Below are 19,365 nucleotides of genomic sequence, written 5' to 3'. Positions count from 1 at the left end.
CTTGGTTCTGTTACAGCAACTGAAGGAGTCAGGTTAAAGCTTAAACAGTTACTATATTATTGATACAGAGTAAACTTACCTGTTAAATGCTACTACTGTGTTACAGATAACACAGCCACTACAAAGGACAGGACAGAAATTACACTAAGAAGTTACTTACAGATACCATGAAACCCTTTTGGTTCTCTGAGCTCTTATTAAATGCATGCAAAATAGACACCTAGCAGGTATATGTTCTCACCCCTGCATTCCAGACTTGGCATGGCCAGCATCTTTCTCCCAATCCCTCGGAAAGAAGTAGGATGAGGTTGGGCGTCCCACAGACCTTGGGAGACAATCGATACCTGCCAGCAGGTGTAGATGATTGGAGCTCAAATGAGGTGGGCTACTAAACCCCTCTTTATACCCCTTGGGTCATGTAGGCGTCTTCCTGGTTGCAAGTGGCCAATTAGGAAAAATGGCTTTGAACGCCAAGTTTCCCACGAAGGGTGCAAAGCATAATTCACACCTGGGAAAATGCAGACAATGGGCACCTCTGGTATGTGATGGGTGAAGATTCCTCTCCTGAGACAGTGCAGGCGTGTCAATTACTGGTACTAGCCATCAGGGCGGCAGGAGGCCCCGGGTCATCAGCTAGCCCATTTATTGTCTGGTTTCTGTTTATGGTAGAGTCAGGAACAGGCAGCACACCTGCGTTCCCAGAGCATCAAAGACTGACTGCCTTTCTCTTGCTCTCTGGCGGGGAGGGGGAGGAAACAAGATGGGGTTCATGTCTGGCTACAAACTGTCTAGGAAGAAGTACTGCAGAAAAGAATACAGTGTGATACCTTTGCAAAAAAAGGAAACATCATTCTGGGATGAATTAACAGGGGTAATGTAAGCAAGACACGAGAAGTAATTCTTCTGCTCTACCCTGCTCTAATAAAGTCTCAGTTGGAGTATTGCCTCCAGTTCTGGGAACCACAGTTCAGGAAAGATGTGGAGAAATTGGAAAGGTCCAGAGAAAGAAATAACCTATGAGGGAAGACTGAAATAATTGGAAAAGAGAAGATTGAAGAGGAACATGATAACAATTTTCAAGTTCCTTAAGTGGTGTTACAAGAAGTGAGAAAAATTGTTCTCCTTAACATCTTAATAGGACAAAAAGCAATGGACTTAAGCAAGCAAGGTTTAGGTTGGCCAAAATTTCCTAACTGTTAAGATGGTTAAGCACTGGAATAAATTGTCCAGGGAGAGATATTTAAGAGGAAGCTACACAAACACCTGTCGGGGTGATCTAGATCAGTGTTCCCCAACGTGGTGCCTGCAGGTGCCATGGAGCCCACCAGGCCATTTATGTGCACCCACTGAACAATTTGGGCCAGCCCCGCCCCGGGCTGGGCCAGCCCTGGGTGCATGGCGCATGGGCAGCTCCTGTCCTGGGGTCGCGGCACAAGCCGGTGTTGGCCCCTGGCGTGCGCTGCATTTGCAGCCCCGCCCCTGGGCGCGTGGCACGTGCGTGGCCCTGCCCCTGAGTGAGCGGCCCCGCCTCTGGGCCCCGGCAGCCCCAAAAGGACCACTGATCTAGATGATGCTTGGTGCTGTTGTTAGTGCAGCGGACAGGACTTGATGACCTCTCAAGGTTCATTCCAGTTCTGATACTTTATTATTTTATGTACAATTCCCTTGAAACTATGGGGGTGTAAAGTGGTGTGCCTGTTCAAGTTCACAGTACTACAAATTTGAAATCCTTTAGTAAAGGGATTCCTCAGAATGATACAGGACCCAGGATAACAGTTTCTCTTGGTAAAATTGTCCTGTCCTGTTTCTTGTGCTTGCTTGACTGCTGCAGACTGGTGAATCTTCCCCTAACTGGATCTATTAACTTAAAAGCCTTCAGCTTGCCAGACCTATTAGTATAACATTGAACCTGTGAATGAGTCATTAAGTGGTAATGAAACCATTTAACAGGCATATGCCAACCTTCAATTTACCACGATGTGTTACTAGGTCTACAGGGCCTTAGTTTAAATGTTGCTTTAAATATTTCATTAGTTTATGACTGAAGATTATAAAATCCCATATCTAAAGAATCCATGCATAGATATTTAGATGCACAATCTGAGTATTCATCTTTAGTCTTAAATGCTTGGATCTTCAGACATATAGTTTGTATGTTTGTTTCAGTGAGTTTAAATATATAGTAATCTGGAATGATTACATTATGAAGGCTCAAGAGTATAAAATCAGCTTTGAAGTACTGATGAAGAAAACTGTAAACCAGAGAAGGGCTGCGTCATGTATTCCATAATATTTGCTGTTGTACTCAGCAGGAAAACTGACCTCCCCTGACTACAAAGTTTTTGCAAATAAATCTCTGACACACTTCAGAGTATATCAAAAAACCTAAGACTGACTTGTTTCTATTCCCAAATATAGTGCATTTAGTTAAGTATGTTCTGCATATCCAGTCTTCACCATCTGGCATGCAGTGGAAACCATGCTCCATATTCTTTTGAAAGAAATTTTAGAAGACGGTTTCCCTCCCCCCCCCCAAAAAAAATGTCATTTGCTATATTTGGGTTCAAGGATTTGGCTAGAATGGGTGAGCAGAAAGAAGAGGGAGACAGTGGGGAGGGGACAGGGCCTGGGCAGAGCAAGGATGGAGTATAGGAGGAGCCACAGGCTGGGGATCTTGCCTCCTCAAGCAGCAGCTTCACCCACCCCTCATCACTGAGGGCTTTCTAATCTGACTTTAGTTAGTAGGAAAAGCCCATTGCCTCAGACATCTGCTCTGTCTCTGCCACTTTCTGAGATGAAAATGTTTCTCTTTAATTTTGGCAGAACTATTAATATAGCTGAATTTGAATTTACAGTTGCAGGACTTCTCCGAGTATTCTGCTCCCCACAGAGGGAAGGTTACTCAGGGACAAAATGTAGTCTGAAATAATCACTCATCATTGGCAAGGGCGGAGGGAAGTGTCTTACTACTTTCTCCTGACCTGGCTTCCTCCCTGCAGCCCTATTACCCTTCAGGCCCCTATATCAGGACTGAAGCCTGGTAGCTGGGTCAGGCTAGAGCTCCCGAGGTTCTTTTCTGAAGAACTGCTGCTTAGCCAGTCAGTCCCCAGCCTGCAGCAGTGCATGGCATTTTTCTGTCCTTGTTGATTCTTTAGTGTCCTTGTTAAATCTCATCACATTCCTTTTGGCCTAAACCTCCAATGTGTCTAGGTCATTCTGAACCCTATTCCTACTGTGTAGTTTATCTACTTCTCCCCCAAGCTTAGTGTCATTCACTAACTTGCTAAGGGTGCAATACATCCCATTATTCAGATAATTAATGAAGATGTGGAAGAAAATTGGTCCCAGGACTGACCCTGGGGCACTCCACTTGATACCAGCTGCCAATTAGACATTAATCCATTGATCACTACCTACGGAGCCTGACAACCTAGCCAGTTGTCTATCTACCTTATAATCCATGCATCCAATTCATACTACTTTAACTTGCTGGCAAGAATATGGTTGGAGATGTTTCAAAAGCTTTGCTAATGTTAACAAGGAAAATAAGTCTGCTGATCTGCTTTTGCTTAATTGAGTTGGGATTATAATTAGTTCAATTTTGATCCCTAGACTGCATTTGTAATGAACTTTTTCATTGTGTTAAGTCTGTCTTTGCTTTTCTGGCTTTCTCATAACCTCACTAAGCAACAGATTTACTTTTTGTATTTGTTTATCCTAATGGATTGGTTTATAAGAAACATAAAGATTCTAAAATTTGGTAGGAAAAGCAGTTATTTGTAGCTTCCTTAAGCAATGAACAGTTGAAAGAGAAAGATATTTGTAGCATTAAGAAGTTTTAAATTGAATATAACTATTTACACACAGAGGGGAAAGTATCAAAATGTGATTAAATCATATTCAATTCGAGATAGGGAAAGAGAGGATTTATAAAGAACTTGTGAGGGAAGAATAGGGGGAAATCCTAAAGAGCTAAAAAACTGAAGTGGAATATAAAAGTGGTTGATAGATTAAAAAATATATGATAAAGGTGGTAAAATTCACTATAGGAATAGTTGCCAAAACTTGATTGACTTTCCTCTAACAACATTGACTAATGGATCCAAATGACTTCTATGGACTTGTGCCCAATCACTGGAGGGCTAAATTTGGCCCTATGGATTGTACTTTAGAGAACATATATGCACTACAGTGACGCACAACGGATATAGACATAGTAGCTGACCTTATAAGCAAAAAATTATGAGGAATTGTTGTAGTCAACAATTTCACAAAAAAAGGACAAGAATAATAGATCAGTGATTTATGTATAGATGGCTCATATTATGACTATTATGTGGGAGGTAAATGGATTTATTCAGAATGCTAGAGAGATGCCTTTTGTGGAAATATACTGGAAATGAGTGAACAAATATGAAGTGCAGTTCTCACCCCAAATAGAAAACCAAACTGAACCTGAGCTTCTAAATCTTTTAGAATACAAAATTAGGCAATATAAACAAGATTTTAAAAGGAATAAAACTTTCAAGTTTCAGGACATATACAAGTCTGTCTATAAGGCTACGTCTAGACTGCAAGCCTCTTTTGAAAAAGAGTGTCTAGACTGCAAGCAGTATTTCGAAAAAGCAAGCTGATTTTTCAAAAGAGAGCACCCAGGCAGTCTGGATGCTCTCTTTCGAAAAAGCACAGTTTGCATTCAAGAACGCCTTTTTTCGAAAGAGCATTTTCAAAAAAAGGCGTTATTCCTCGTGAAATGAGGAGTACCACCGTCGAAAGAAAAGCCACGTTCTTTCGATTTAATTTCGAAAGAAAGCAGCTGTAGTCTAGACGCAGGTGAAGTTTTTTCAAAAAAAGGCTACTTTTTTCAAAAAAACCCTGCAGTCTAGACACAGCCTAAAGGATTAAGAATGGGCAGCCTTTATGAGGCCAATTACTTTCTTCAAACCTTATGTGCTGTGAACATTTTTGGGGAGGTCAGAAGAAAACAACTCCCTGTGTGGAACCATTTAGTCTAGGAAACCCCTGGTGAAAGCCTAAGACAATGATTGGTCCTAATGCCTTCTGAGATATCATAATGCAGAGAATGAGATGTGAAAGAGAACCTCTCTGGGATTATGGTGATTCAGGGGTTAGAGGGTCAGGAATTGATATGTCTACACTACAGAGAAGATCGAAGTGGCCACTGTAAATCCTCTAAGGTCTGAATTAGCAGATTTAGTGAAGTGCTAAATTGAACTGAGAGGTACATGCTGGTCAATGCCGGTAGTTCTGCTTCCACAATGAGTAAGGTAAGTCAAGGAGAATGCTTTCACCTTGACTTGCTGCAGTGTGGACAGCCCCAAAAGTTGAGTTAAGATACATTGACTTCAACTACATAATTAACGTAGTGGAAGTTGCATATCTTATTTCGACCTTATCGCGTAGTGTATCTATTCCCTGAATGATAAGGAACTAGAAAGATAGACCAGGGAAGGAAGAAAGATTTAGCTGAGATGGTGGGTGGAAGGGGATAATGACTTGGAAAGGACAGGTTTTATGGTCAAGAGAACAAGGAAAGCTAACAGAATTTGTTGAGTATCAAAACACTTTTAATCTTATCTGAAACTTTTTAAGATATATATCTCAATGCATTATATGTAGATAATAGTTACATAAAAAAGGGGATCTAAGCACTATGGGCAGTTCAGTAGGAAAGGGCTGTGATGTGGGGGAACAATATTAGAAATGCAGTATCTTTAGTTATTTTCTCTGTCCTTTGAATAAATGAAAATTGTGCATCCTAATAGACAGATGGTCAGGTCTATCCTTGTTGTAATGCCACAGCCTTTACTGAAGCTACACTCCTTATGAAATTAGCATATTACTCTTAATTAGACAAATTACTCAGTTTTCTAGTAATTAAAAATACATTGGAACATAAACAGTGCAAGAAGTGCCAACTACAAAAACATAATGGGATTAAAATAAAAGAGATTCAGATATATCAGTATGTTTTAAATGCTTTTCTTTCATCATTCAATATGTAAATACAATGGGCAATTACAGGAAGTGCACCATTGAATTCAGCAAGCACACAAATAAAAATGAAAAGCTTTCAAAATCATTGTCAACTCAACATGCTTTAATCATTCCTTTTTATACAACTGTACTATAACAAATCATTCTGACAAAAGTGCTACCCTTATTTTTTATTATGTCTAAACACAGCTCTTGGTACATGGAATTTAATTTTATCAATTATCCCTACAAACTCAATTTTTTAGGTTATTGATTGTTTCCTGTATCTCCTTTAAACAATTATCTATCAATAACTTTCACAGATCATTAGTGTTGCTGTATTTTTTTATCCAAACTTCCCTTGAATTTGCAAGCATGTCCAGAGCTTGCATCAGTCAATCAACTTCATATTAATACACAGTCCATCCTTTTTACAGCTTTATCTCAGAGTGGTTGCCACACCATTTAAAGTCACTGAAAAAATGTTAAACACCATTTGTCATGTAGGATCAGCATTCCATACTTATTTCTCTTGTTAATTCATTATATTTCTGTTTCAGTTGTTCCTCTGTTTGTGTAAGTATGTGTGTTTTAATCTGCCCCTTTGATTTGGTAAAAAGATTTGGATCATCTTAAAATATATGGAAGTCATTGCATATCATGAACATAAGACCTCATAGCTCTGTTCCTTTTTGAAGATGATGTAATGAATACTTGGTGACTTTGAAATCATTAAGTGCTTTATGAAAGATCTATCAAATGACATTTTCATCATCTTCATAGCTCTGATGTATTATGTTCATCATACATGTAGTTTAAACAGAATCCAAAGGGATAATCTGAGGCTCCAAGGACTCAATAGAGCTATGCAGATTTAAACCAGCAGAAGATCTAAAACATATGTGTATTATAAAGTCTTGTGTGAAGTCCCAATCCTGTTGAAGTCATTAGACAAAATTCCCATTGGCTTCAGTTGTCAAAATGTCACTCTCGGATTTCTTCTTGGAATCAGAATAGTCACCTGTTATAGTGCTGCATGGCCACGTGTTAACACTAACTTATTTAACATGTGGTTGCTTTTAAAAAAAATTACTAACCGATTTGCCCACCATTACAAAATAGAGCACCACTCCAGATTTCTCCATTTACTTTTTTTTCTGTAAGGTTTACTAAGAAGCAGTTCTATTCCAGGTTCATTCTCTTTTTGGCTCATCTTGGTTCAATCTCTTTCAACATTTTCTCAGTTATGTCAGTTGTGAGGACTGTACTTGCTTTGGTGATCCTGTCTCTTCTCTGTTGGCTTTTATGTGAAGCAATCCCATTTCGGGCACATCCCATATTCCTGACACAGCTAAACCTTTACATTGATTTAAATTATGATCGGAGGAAGCTGTATACTGAATTTGGTGATCCTAACTCTTACCGTTTAGGAGCAGTTCTTGATCAAGTAGACAGACAAACTCTCTAAAACATATAGTAGATCAGGAAGTGCCTTTCTCCTCATCTGCCTGCTTGATGTCATGGCTCAGGGTGCCAAAACACTTTGGATATTAGCTATACCAGGCCTGCCAATGGAAAAGGGGAGTGCAAAAGGAGAAGTTCCCACAGTGACTGGTGATTCAAAATGGCCCTGGTTGCCATCACTGCTAATGCAGCAAAGGTGGCAGCCCAAGCCCTTTAAATTGCTGCTGGAGTGCAACATCCCACGCTTCAACTGGAGCGGAGGGCTGGTGGCAGGGAGGGGCTGTGGCAACCTCCAGATGCACTGAGGACTGGCTCCCCCAGCTGTGCCCCTTGTGCCTGAGGCCCTGCCCTTTCAGAAGCATGGAGACGAGCTGCCCCCTCCCTCACCTCGACCAGGGATCCCTGGAGGCTTTCGTCACTCCTGAACTGAACTAGGATGACTGTTTCTCGTAAGTAAAATCCATATTAGTTATTGTCAACTTCACATTCTCTTATTATTTAATTTTAGAAATTAACACAAATAAACCCATGTGGGTATGTCAAACATAATTTGTTCTTTGAAAAGTTGGCAATACAATAGCTCAACTGTGAGGGAATGAAGTCGAATAAAAGATCCATTTTGTTATTCTAGCCAGCAAATCTTTCCAAGAGCCATCTTCATTATTCATGAGCAATATCCTAAGCTGAAGTTTTCTCAAAGTAGCGTTAACATTTGATGAGAGAAAATGAAGGCCAATAAGCAGGATGGTGTATGTGGCTGTGTAAAAAGAATGGGCCTTTGGGGAGCAGAAGAGCTGAAATTTCAGTTGTAACAATTATATTTTTATGGCTCAAGACAGAAATAAAATGCTGAAATGGGAAATTAATGCAGAGGCTTAGTTGGAATGCTATGAAAAACATAGAAGCTGGGCATATAAAATGATTCTCATATATCAGTGTGTCTGTTTATGAATGATCAATTACACAGGACCTAAGAATTATAAATTATAAACACTACATTTTTCTTCACAGCAAAATGCTGGGAAACCCTTCATTAAAAATCTGCCTTGCATGAGTTTTAGTTACTATAAACTGTATGGCTATGTCTACACAGGCATAATTTCAGAATAACATAGTCCAGGTATACACAGCAAGCCATTATTTTGACATAATGTGAAAATAATGCTGAGCTGGAGGACTTCTTACTCTGACTTCTGTAACTCTCATTTCATGAGGAGTAAGTAGGAGGAAGAGTGCTGTTTTTTGGACTTCCTGCTGTGTAGGCAGCGCCAAACACCAAAATAAGCGGTTTCGACTTAAGCTACGCAATTGACATAGCTCAAGTTGCGTAGCCTATTTTGGCTTTAGCCTTGCTGTGTAGATACACCTTCTGAGAGCTTCCTGTAAGTGCTGAACTCTTTCTGAGTTGTAGGTTACTGTCTCTGACTTTTGTCTTGGTGATGTCTCAGTCATAATGTGTACGCAAAGGAACATTAATGAGCTACAATGAGCTTCAAAGTAAATTGTCATATAGTAATACGCTGCACAAAGTGTCATTTCTATGTCTAAAAATACACAGGCTGGCAAAGCTGGGAGGTGTCAGGGGCAGACAATCAAATAACACAATGTCCTGTAGAAATTAATTATAATAGGCAACTCTACCCTTCCATGCTGTAATAGCACTTGAAAATTAATTTATGTATCCAAATCTCTCTGGTGGCTAGTCAGAATACAGTACACTTTGCTTTTGTTTTCAATTTGTTATGCTGCTGTGCATCTAGGCTAAAAGAGGTCTATAATTGCTGGCAGCAACAGTTAGCTAAAGCTTGGGATGCACTACAGTGTGTAGCTTTTAATGTCCTAAACCTTATTTACAAATCCTACATATCCCACTGAGCAGAGAAGTTAAATGTCATCTTTGATTTAGCTCATCTGATTAGGAAAGTTTAACACCAAATACTTAGGCTCACATTTCCACACATGCAATCACAGGGTGGTACTTTGTTCTTTTACTGCCTCATGTGAACATCCCCAGGTTGCATGCACAATAGCAAATGGTGGTGTCTAAGTGGATTACTTCCTGGACAGGAAGCCTGGGGGAGGGAAGCTTTAGAAGCCTATGTTCTGGTATGTCAAAGCCATTGAAACTGAATTCCTGAATAGAGAATCTCCTTCAAGCGCTTTGGACACAGAGGAATTTACTGAAAACCACCACAGGCAAGAGATTTGAGTTGGCATCTGGGTCTGTGTACAAAGTTACTAATTTATACTTTTGTATTACAGAATTGAATAAATGCCTCAAATGTAATAATGGGAAAGCACTGGGTTTGGATTTGTATATACACTTATTAACAAATCTTTACTCTAAAGAGTTTCCAATCTAAATCAAGAAGACAGAAAGGATGGGAGAGGACACTTTTTCCTATTTCCTCTTTACAAATGGGGAACTGAGGTATACCTGAAATTGTGTGTCTTGCACAAGGTCACACAGGAAGTCTGTGCAAAACCAGGAACTGAACCCATGTATCCTTACATTACAACTCAGTGTCTTAACTAAAAGAGACTCAATCACTTAGATGCTTGGGACCATGTGTGTGTATATAAAATTAACAATATTTCAAAAGAGATGCTTACCTGTAAACTACCCTTTTGAAATAGTAAGTAATAAATATAAAGATAGGACAGTTGTAAATACCAAGTTACAAAAAAATTCCCATATAGATAACTAAATTTAAATATAATTCTATTGTTAACTTCCAGAACCCTCTTGTTTGTTTTAAATAACCTAAACTGCCATTTAAAATGAATTTAAGACTCATGTCAGTTTATGCATCCCTTCATGCTCTCATCACTAGTGGACTCCTAACTTTAGGTTGTTATTGAAATAGGACATAGTATCTTTTGTTGCCCAAATGCTGGCTTTAATTTAATTTAATTTAATTTAATTTAATATGTATCTTGCACAAGGTAGTATCTTAGGAGGCTTGCTCTGATTTATGTTATGCTAGCAGAGAGACTCGACACCATGTAAGAATTTGGAAAGCAGTGGCAGCAGCAATAAGATTTCCTCACAGTGCTTTAGTGACTTTGATGCCTTCTCTGTCTTGCTACATCACTACTCTGTGCAAAAAAGAAAACAAAACAAAAGTCCAACTGTGCTCCATCTACTCTTGTTCCTTTCTCTACAGTACCTCCACTTAACAGATGGTAACATCAGTTGCTGCATCATTTTTCTCACCTGCAGGAGATGCTCTAGGAAGCCTGAGGAAGCCATATAAACTGTATAGGTATGTCTACACTAGGGGACAAAGTTGAATTAAGATACTTAATTTCAGCTATGTTAATTATGTAGCTGAACTCCAAGTAGCTTAACTCGACTTTTGCCGCTGTCCACTCTGCAAGAAGTCAAAGGAAGAACACTCTTCTTTCAAGTTCCCTTTCTCCTTGTGAAAGCAGGGTTATCGGCATCGACCAGAGTGCCCCCTTTCACTTCGAATTAGCTGTCTTAACTAGACCACTAATTAGAACCCTGGAAAGTCGACAGTGGCAGCTGTAGTGTGGACATACCCTATATATTTGACTTCATGAATGGACAAGTTTGTTCATTTGAAAATAATAAAGAAACGTACTGTTAACTCTGGAGTAAACAGGTATCTACTGCTGAAAATTGCCAGTTTAACATTAATCAGCCCAATAACTCAAAAGGAAAATGTTCTATGTTGTCCAAGATCCAGGCTGTTTTTAGTGTGTAGGTATTTCTCCATCTATCTCAATTATTTTCCATATAGGTCACAAAAATCAACATAATCTTAAAGAACCACAAAGACTATAGTGGATAAAGAGGATTTGGGCAGAATTTCTAATTAAGAGTTGTTGACGAGCATGAGGAAATATGTGAATAATAATGACATGGAAGACAAGAGGCTGAATGTGTCAACAGAAAGCTTTTACTATTAGTTTTGCAAACTATGTTTTTCTAAGGTGTTTGTTTCTGTTGAACAGGTTTTAGCAAACTACTTTTCTAATTTTTTTGTAGTGACTATGATGAAGCAATACATCAATCATCCCATGCTGCACAGCATAAGTGCAATGTGATTTCCATAAATCTGAACAACTTAAATGGGAAACCAAGTGTCACCCAAGCACAGTGGTGGTCAAAGGGCAGACTGCAAGTCAAATACAGCCTACTGGGCTCTTAATGAGGCTCAGCGCTTTAGTAGAGAGTGATGGCGTGTGCAGACATAGCTTCATGGGCCACTTAGATCAAATCAGACAATTGCATGCTGAGAAGTGTAGACTGTCTGGACTGCATGTCTGAATTAAAGAGGTAAAGGCAGCGATCTGCTCCGTTTCACAGGCAAGAGTCTGCCACTCTAACTTGCACTGAGCAGTGCTTTTCTTTGAAAATTGTCCTATAGCCTTCCATTAGGTTGCAGAGGGATGATTGACACCTGGGTTTCCTCCATTTTGGAGGTGTTAAATGGCATACATTTACAGTAGATAAATCTGCAATTCTTAGGTGTTTTATGTGAGTGGGGGGTTGGCTTGAGTGAAAAGCAGTGGTTTTTCTGCCAGCCTTGTCTCTGAGTAATGGTGTCAGGATTTATTTTATTTTAGTAAAGGTTTTTCTGTGGTACTTATCTCCACAGTGCCAGAGCACTTCACAAACAAACACATTTAGCCCCCTGTCAGTCCCTGATGTATTATGAAAATTTGGCCCAAAGTGACCACATTGTTCGGTGAGTTGACCATTGACTGGCGTACTCTTTGTTTCTTTATCTGCTATACAACCAATCTAATCATCCTTAATGCTTAGCTAACTAAAGTATGGCTCCTTCATTCTGTCTGTGAACAGACTTCTTTTGAACCATGCAGATGGGCACTTGGCTGCTTTTGCTGTCAATGTGTACTCTCTGCTGCTGTTTAGACAGCTGGCAGCAATCCCAGCCTCTTCCATTTTGGCGATGCTATAATTCAGGTTCATAGCTGCCTAAGCCTCAGATGTTCGCTAAATTATGTAAGATCCAGGGAGAGAGACAAGAAAACTTTGGAAAGCATTGACAGTTCTTGGGGGAGTTTAACTGTTTAGATTACAACTGAGCAAAGTCTCAAATATTATACAAAATACATTTTTTTGTTTTGGTTTTGGGGGTTTTGGTCAGTTTTCAAAGCCTTCTCCTTTGAGAGATAAACGGTAACTTACGGGAAATAAATGCACTGTGCTCTCTAATTTTTTTAAAGAAATAACAGCCATGGTTAATAGCTCAACTGAAACAGTTGAGAAGAATCTTGACCATTGCTACAGGTGAAAAATCTGCAGGTCAGATTATAAATCTCCAGGCTGGCGCACAGGTGCTGGAACTAAAGGTGGGTGAGGGGGCAGGGTGGAGCACCCGCTGGCTTGAAGTGGTTTCCATTGTATACTGGGTTTTCAATTGGGTTCAAGAGCTCTCATTACCCTCCACTATAAAAATTGTTCCAGCACTTTTGTCCTTGTGAGGGAATTGAAGTGCAGAATCTTGTCTATATCCCTGAAGTTCAGTACTCCTCCATTCATTACTGAAGGATGCTCATGCTAAATGATAGGTTTGTACAGAAGAATGAAGTTAAAAATATACCAGCTACAGCAACAACAAAAATCTCTCTCTCTCTCTGTACTTCAGAGGATCCTTACTTTTGTTTGGGAAGGCAAACACAGGTTTGAAAGCTGCATTACAATGTCCTTAATATATTCTGGTGTTCAAGTGATCCTTCAGTATTTAAGGTGCTTGATAGAGATTTAGTTTGTTTAGTGTTCTCTTCCAGCTGGCTATGTGCCACAACAATAACCCTACCTATGCTCTCAGAGAAAGCCAGTCTTTCAAAAGTACTATCCCAAATTCTATATTTTTCCTTCCAAACCAAAATGTAGTAACAATAATACTTAACCTCCTCTCAACACTACTTCAACACACAATTACAAATACCCTTATCCAACCGAAGAGTCAAATTTACTAACAGTGTTCAGTCTTTGAGATGCCCCATACTGTCTCCTGGAAGTGGAGCACTACTGCTGTTATGAGGAAGTAAGTTCACATGGGGCATATCTACACTAGGAAGTAATTTTTAAGTAAGTAAAATCGAAATAATAATTCCCCAAAACAACAAAATCAAAATAGCACATCCACATTATGGGGCAAGCATCAGAATAGCATCGAAATAGCTCAGAATGCACCAGGAGGGTGGACACTTCCCCTGGCTGCTTGGTTAGGCAAGCTGAGACACGTGCTTTCAAGGGGCTTCTCTCTACAGAAGCGTTTCACACGTGACTCCTACCCTGCCTACCCCCCTCATGGGACACCACATTAGTACAGTGTGTTTTGGTTGCCCTTGCAGATGCCACAGAACTGACATCATGGATCTGGACCTTCTGCTAAGCAGTGCCATGCTCACGGACCTCGCATTGTGTCTCATGGCGCAATTTGTTGAGACTGCCTGCATGCTGCTTTAACAGGAGGCTGACCAGCCTGAACCAGAGGACCCCTTCATCCAGGTCCTGGGTGTCCTGCTGTTGCAAATGTACCTAGCCCCCTGGACACTATGGAACACCACTTCTGGCAGAGGCAGAGCAGTTCTGACTGGTGGGACCACATCATCCTGTAGCAATGGCTCCAGTGGCTCCGGGACTAGCAGTGGCTCCAGAACTTCTGCATGCAGAAGGCCACCTTCCTGGAGCTCTGCACATGGCCTATCAGGTGACAGGACACCCAATTGTGACCATCCATCTCCCTGCAGAAGCGTGTCCTATGACTACACTTCACTGCAACTTGCTTAAGCTCATGCCTACTAAACTCTGGCCTGTCTGGCCATGCCTAGCAAAAATAGATCTGATCTGTGTAATCACTTTTTTAGCTGTAGGATCTTCCACTAAGGTTATCTTGGAGGAAATGAAAATAGTAGTCTAGGACAACATAGTTCCCCTTGCACCCATAAAAGGGACAACTTTTCTTGTGTCTCCAACATGGGCTCTTTTACTTGACTTGGCCAGTAATTTGGGTGTACGTGAGAAGGCTTAATAGCTTTTTTTATGCTACTGTTCAGTTCAGGCCAGTATAAAATATCCCTTCTCTTAAATATTTTTTTTCAATCATCTTCATGTGTCATTTGTAATGCATTTGTCTGTAAGGCTAGGGTGAAGAAATCCACCTCACTGATGTGGCCCCCAAATGAGAAGCGGCAAGATACTGCCCACATTCTCTTTGCACACATAGGGGGCTAGTAGATTTTTGTGGGCCCCCAAAATGAGGGGTTCAATGTGTGGAAAGGAGCTGCTGGGAAGCGGGCTTTGGCTATGGGGCCTAAGCAGACGGTGTGTGTGTGTGTGTGTGTGTGTGAGCATGCACAGGAGCTGGGTGCAGCTCTCTGGGGACACAAATGGCTCCATATCACTCACCACCACCACCACCACCACCCCCGGAACCGTCCCCTGCTGCTCCATTGGTGATTAGGGCCAATCGGAACAGTGGGGGAAAAGCCTCCAGGCAGCACTTTGCTGTGCTGCTGTTTGCCCATCTGGGGAGAGGGGGAGGGGGAGCAACAACCCACAGAGCAGCTTCCTCTCCCTGCTAGGCAGAGCCCATGGGTCGTATCTGGCCCTAGTTTGCCTAACTCCAGCTGGGGAGGCTCACCCTCTGCCACAGCGGGGAGCCGGCCCCGCTGGGAGAGTCCTGGGGGAGCCACAGGGCTGGAGTGCCAACACTGGCACTCCAATGCTGGGAGAGAGAGTCCTGAACCTTGGAGGCTGGATCCAGGCAAGCTGGGGACCGGATCCAGCCCCTGGATCTTAGGTTCTTCACCCCTGCTATAAAGTTTTATGGGTCACCCTACTTGTGCCTTGAAACAGAGTCCCATCTAGTACTGAGAGCTCCCCTTTAAACTGATGATAGGGGATTGATATATGTTGGCCTGGCCTGCCTCTGATAACCTTAATCACTATCTACCACATCTCATCCACAGCAATAGCTCTGGCAATCACAGCTCATCTTTTATTAGATACGGGGAAGAGAGACTGTTATCAGATTACTCCATATAAAAATCTGGCTCTGAATCTTCTTGGTCCACTGCACTTTTGGCGTATGCACTAGAGAGAACATCTGCAACCACCAACTCTTTTCCAGGTTTGCATTTAATTTACAGTTTATATATTTGTAGCTGAAAAGATAAATGTATGTATTCTTGGGAGGGGAGAAGCAAGCCCCTTTGAGCAACTGTGATAATAAATGGTTTATGGTCCTTTTCATCTAACAGAGCCATTCCAGAAAGACACAATAATCTGACAACACCCATAGACTCAGCCCATGTCTTCCTTTCTTATTGGAGCAGATTGCCATTCAGGTTTTATCACCCATGACATTGAAATCACTGGTCTTCACTTTCCTCAGTTTGTTGTAAGAGAACTATCTCACTAGCCTCTTTAGAAGCATTTATGAATAATTTAATTTTGCCCTTACTGTTAAAATTCCCCAGGACTCAGGCTTTTTTTTATGATCTCATTCAATATCTTGGAATCTGTTTGATTTGTATTCAGTGTCCATTGAACACAATAGCTCTCTCAAATGGTCATTTGGATAGCTAAATTGGGCACAAATCTCTCTACCTAGTTCACTTGTAACCCTCTCTTGTTTGATAGATAATAGAGAGATAGCCGTGTTAGTCTGATCTTGCTAAAACAAAAGGAAAACCTATGTAGCACTTTTTAAAGACTAACAAGATGGTTTAATAGGTGATGAGCTTTCATGGGGCAGTCCCACTTCTTCAGATCATATTCTGGAAGAGAATTGGCATGACCGTATATACCAAAGGAATACAATGAAAAAAGTGATCACATTAAACTGACAAATCTGATTTAGTACAGAAGGTGGGGTGAGGGAGAGGTAGGGAGGAAATAGCTATTTATGAGTCAACGAATGGCTAATCGGGTGATAAGTGGGGAAGTTATCTTTGTAATCGTTAAGGTAATTAGCATATTTGTTAACACCAGATTACAGAGTGTAATTAACACCAGATTACAGAGGGAAACTTCAGAACTTTCATTCATGCTTAAATTTGACACTTGACGATTGGGCCTTAACAAAGATGCTAATTACCTTAACCATTATATCTTCTACAGTACATTTGTGATGGCTGTCAGCCGACGGTCAGGGCAGTGAGTCCCTTATGACCGGCTGAAGTTCTTTTAAATTGTGCTTGGTTCTGTTACAGCAACTGAAGGAGTCAGGTTAAAGCTTAAACGGTTACTATTTTATTGTTACAGGGTAAACTTAGCTGTTAAATGCTACTACTGTGTTACAGATAACACAGACACTACAAAGGACAGGACAGAAATTACACTAATAAGTCACTTACAGGTACCATGAAACCCTTTGGTTCTCTGAGCTCTTATTAAATGCATGCAAAATAGACACATAGCAGGTATATATTCTCACCCCTGCGTTCCAGACTTGGCGTGGCCAGCGTCTTTCTCTCAATCCCTCGGGAAGAAGTAGGGCGAGGTTGGGCGTCCCACAGACCTCGGGAGACAATCAATACCTGCCAGCAGGTATAGATGATTGGAGCTCAAATGGGGTGGGCTGCTGAACCTCTTTTATACCCCTTGGGTCGTGTAGGCTTCTTCCTGGTCTCAAGTGGCCAATTAGGAAAAATGGCTTTGAATGCCAAGTTTCCCACGAAGGGTGCAAAGCATAATTTACACCTGGGAAAATGCAGACAATGGGCACCTCTGGTATGTGATGGGCGAAGATTCCTCTCTGGGACAGTGCAGGCGTGTCAATTACTGGTACTAGCCATCAGGGCGACGGGAGGCCCCGGGTCGTCAGCTAGCCCATTTACTGTCTGGTTTCTGTTTATGGTAGAGTCAGGGACAGGCAGCAAACCTGTGTTCCCAGGGCATCAAAGGCTGACTGCCTTTCTCTTGCTCTCTGGGGGGGGGGGGGGAAACAAGATGGGGCTCGTGGAAAAACAAGATGGGGTTTTTGTGTCTGGCTACATTCCACCCCCTTGACACGCCTCACTATGTCCCAGAACGCAAGATGGCGGTGATGCCAGCACCCTTTGCCCTCCTTGGAGGAAGCTAAAATCGCCCTATCAGCAGGGTCTGATCAGATAATTTGGATCAAGGGATTGATTAGGATCACTTCCCAACGCCATATACCAGATTTGTGCAGAGGAGGTAGCAGTGTACACAAAATGCCTAACAATACATAGAAACATGCAGCAAGCAATTACAACAAGTAAAATGGTTAATATAGTATTTACAATAGAGTGAAGGAAGGGAGTTAACGAAAGTCCTAGGTGTTGGGCTAGACAATCTAGCCATGAGGCTTTACATTTTTAGTTACAGCATGTCTTATCCCATACCGTTTGTTGCCACTTCCCTTGCCTCCCCCCTTAATCTCCCCCCAGAGTTATTTAGAGGATTGCGGTAGTCGCTGTCATCGAACCATACCGGTCCCCATCGGAAGATGTCACTTTGTTTCACCAGTCATTTGGGCTGAGAGGGACAAACTCGATTCCCAGTCCAGTAGAGGAGTCAAGTAAGGTGTTCTGGTACAGCAGTAGCAGTTGGGATGAGGAAGAAGACCATGGCGAGTTGGAGTACCATGTCTCATTTCAATAGTCTGTAACTAACAACAGTGGTTGCAATCACAACAGCAAGCGGTATATATATACAAAAAGTTCATGGTGGTTTCCCGGATTCGCACCAGCACTGGGAGGGATCCATCCCACTGAAGCACTGTTCAGGGATATTGCCTCAGTTTCCTGTAATAAAACATAAGGTTTGCCGGTCTTGGATACAATCCAAGCCTCAGTAATGGTTATTGGTGTTAGCCCAGCATCTGCAGTTGTCCAGACTCCTTTTCCCTTATAGGAGTGCAGTAAATGGGTTTGTGTTCCCAAACTGGGGTGTGGGACAAGGGCTATTAAGTAGTTTAGTCCTATGATCGTAGACAACCTTGTTGTCCATCGGGTTGGGTAAGCAAAACCAATTTTTGAAACAATTTTTACTCCAGTTAAAACATACTTCCACCCTTGCTTACTGGTGGGTAGTGTACCAATATAATTTACTTGCCAGGTTGCCCATAGTATTTTTCCATCTCTTAGCCTGGCAAACCATTGTCCTTCTGTTATATGTTTCCTTGAGTTCAGCACGTAGGGTGCAAGCTTGTACCAGATCTTTGGCTTGTTTGTGGGTGATAGGCCACCCCCTGGCATGTGCCTGCCGCACCAGCTCTCTGTGTGTCCCAAGGTTTCATGTAGCCAAATGTACAGGTGTTCCCAATCCACCTGGGCAGCAAAAATTTGTACTGCTGCATCTGCTAGGTTATTTAGCTGTGCAGCTAGAGTATTATTCTTTTGGACACATGACTTATGCTTAAGGCATGTGGGGTTGCATGCTGGTATATCCATTTCCAATATTCCAATCTCCAAACAGGCTTTCCTATTTCCCAGTTATTTATCCACTGGGTGGCTTCAGCCCATATAGCACAGGAGTTAGTGTAAGTCTGCTGAGACAGCAGCAGCCTTCTCTGTCCACTTTCCTTTGAAATAACCAGGCAGCCTGTATTCACATATAATGTTGAATTTAAAAGCAAGCCAAAAGTGTTATCAACTCAGCCTTGAAAGAGACAGTTAAGTTTCAAAGCTTGAGTTTCTAAACTAATAATTTGGTTTCTAGAAAGTTAAATGTCCTTAAGAGTTGAATGCCCAGCAGAAGCACTAACCAATTTGTGCCTTGTCAGTTTGCAATTTTAAGCAAGAGGACATTATCCAAAACAAAATAAAACTAGTCAATTTGAAATCCACAAAATAGTTACAATATATAGAGCTCATTCTTTATGCAGTTAACCAATTAAGTTTCAGTAGAATCCCTAATTTTCCTTTGCAGAT

At 41.3% G+C, this 19,365-nt stretch overlaps 1 long non-coding RNA gene across 3 annotated transcripts in view; it reads left to right on the top strand.

The window, feature by feature from the left end:
• The first annotated feature begins 465 nt into the window (after window positions 1-465).
• LOC106731634 (uncharacterized) overlaps window positions 466-19,365 on the top strand; it is a 43,309-nt gene continuing 24,409 nt past the window's right edge. For all 3 annotated transcript variants that reach the window (XR_012901571.1, XR_012901572.1, XR_012901570.1), the window contains exon 1: window positions 466-15,596. This is a non-coding gene — a long non-coding RNA (uncharacterized LOC106731634). The remainder of the gene's footprint in view (window positions 15,597-19,365) is intronic.

This window comes from Pelodiscus sinensis, chromosome 2, assembly GCF_049634645.1.
Source record: "Pelodiscus sinensis isolate JC-2024 chromosome 2, ASM4963464v1, whole genome shotgun sequence".
In the NCBI taxonomy this organism is placed as follows: Eukaryota; Metazoa; Chordata; order Testudines; family Trionychidae; genus Pelodiscus; species Pelodiscus sinensis.
Note: the sequence above shows the minus strand (reverse complement) of the source record. Positions and strands in the feature narration are given on the sequence as shown.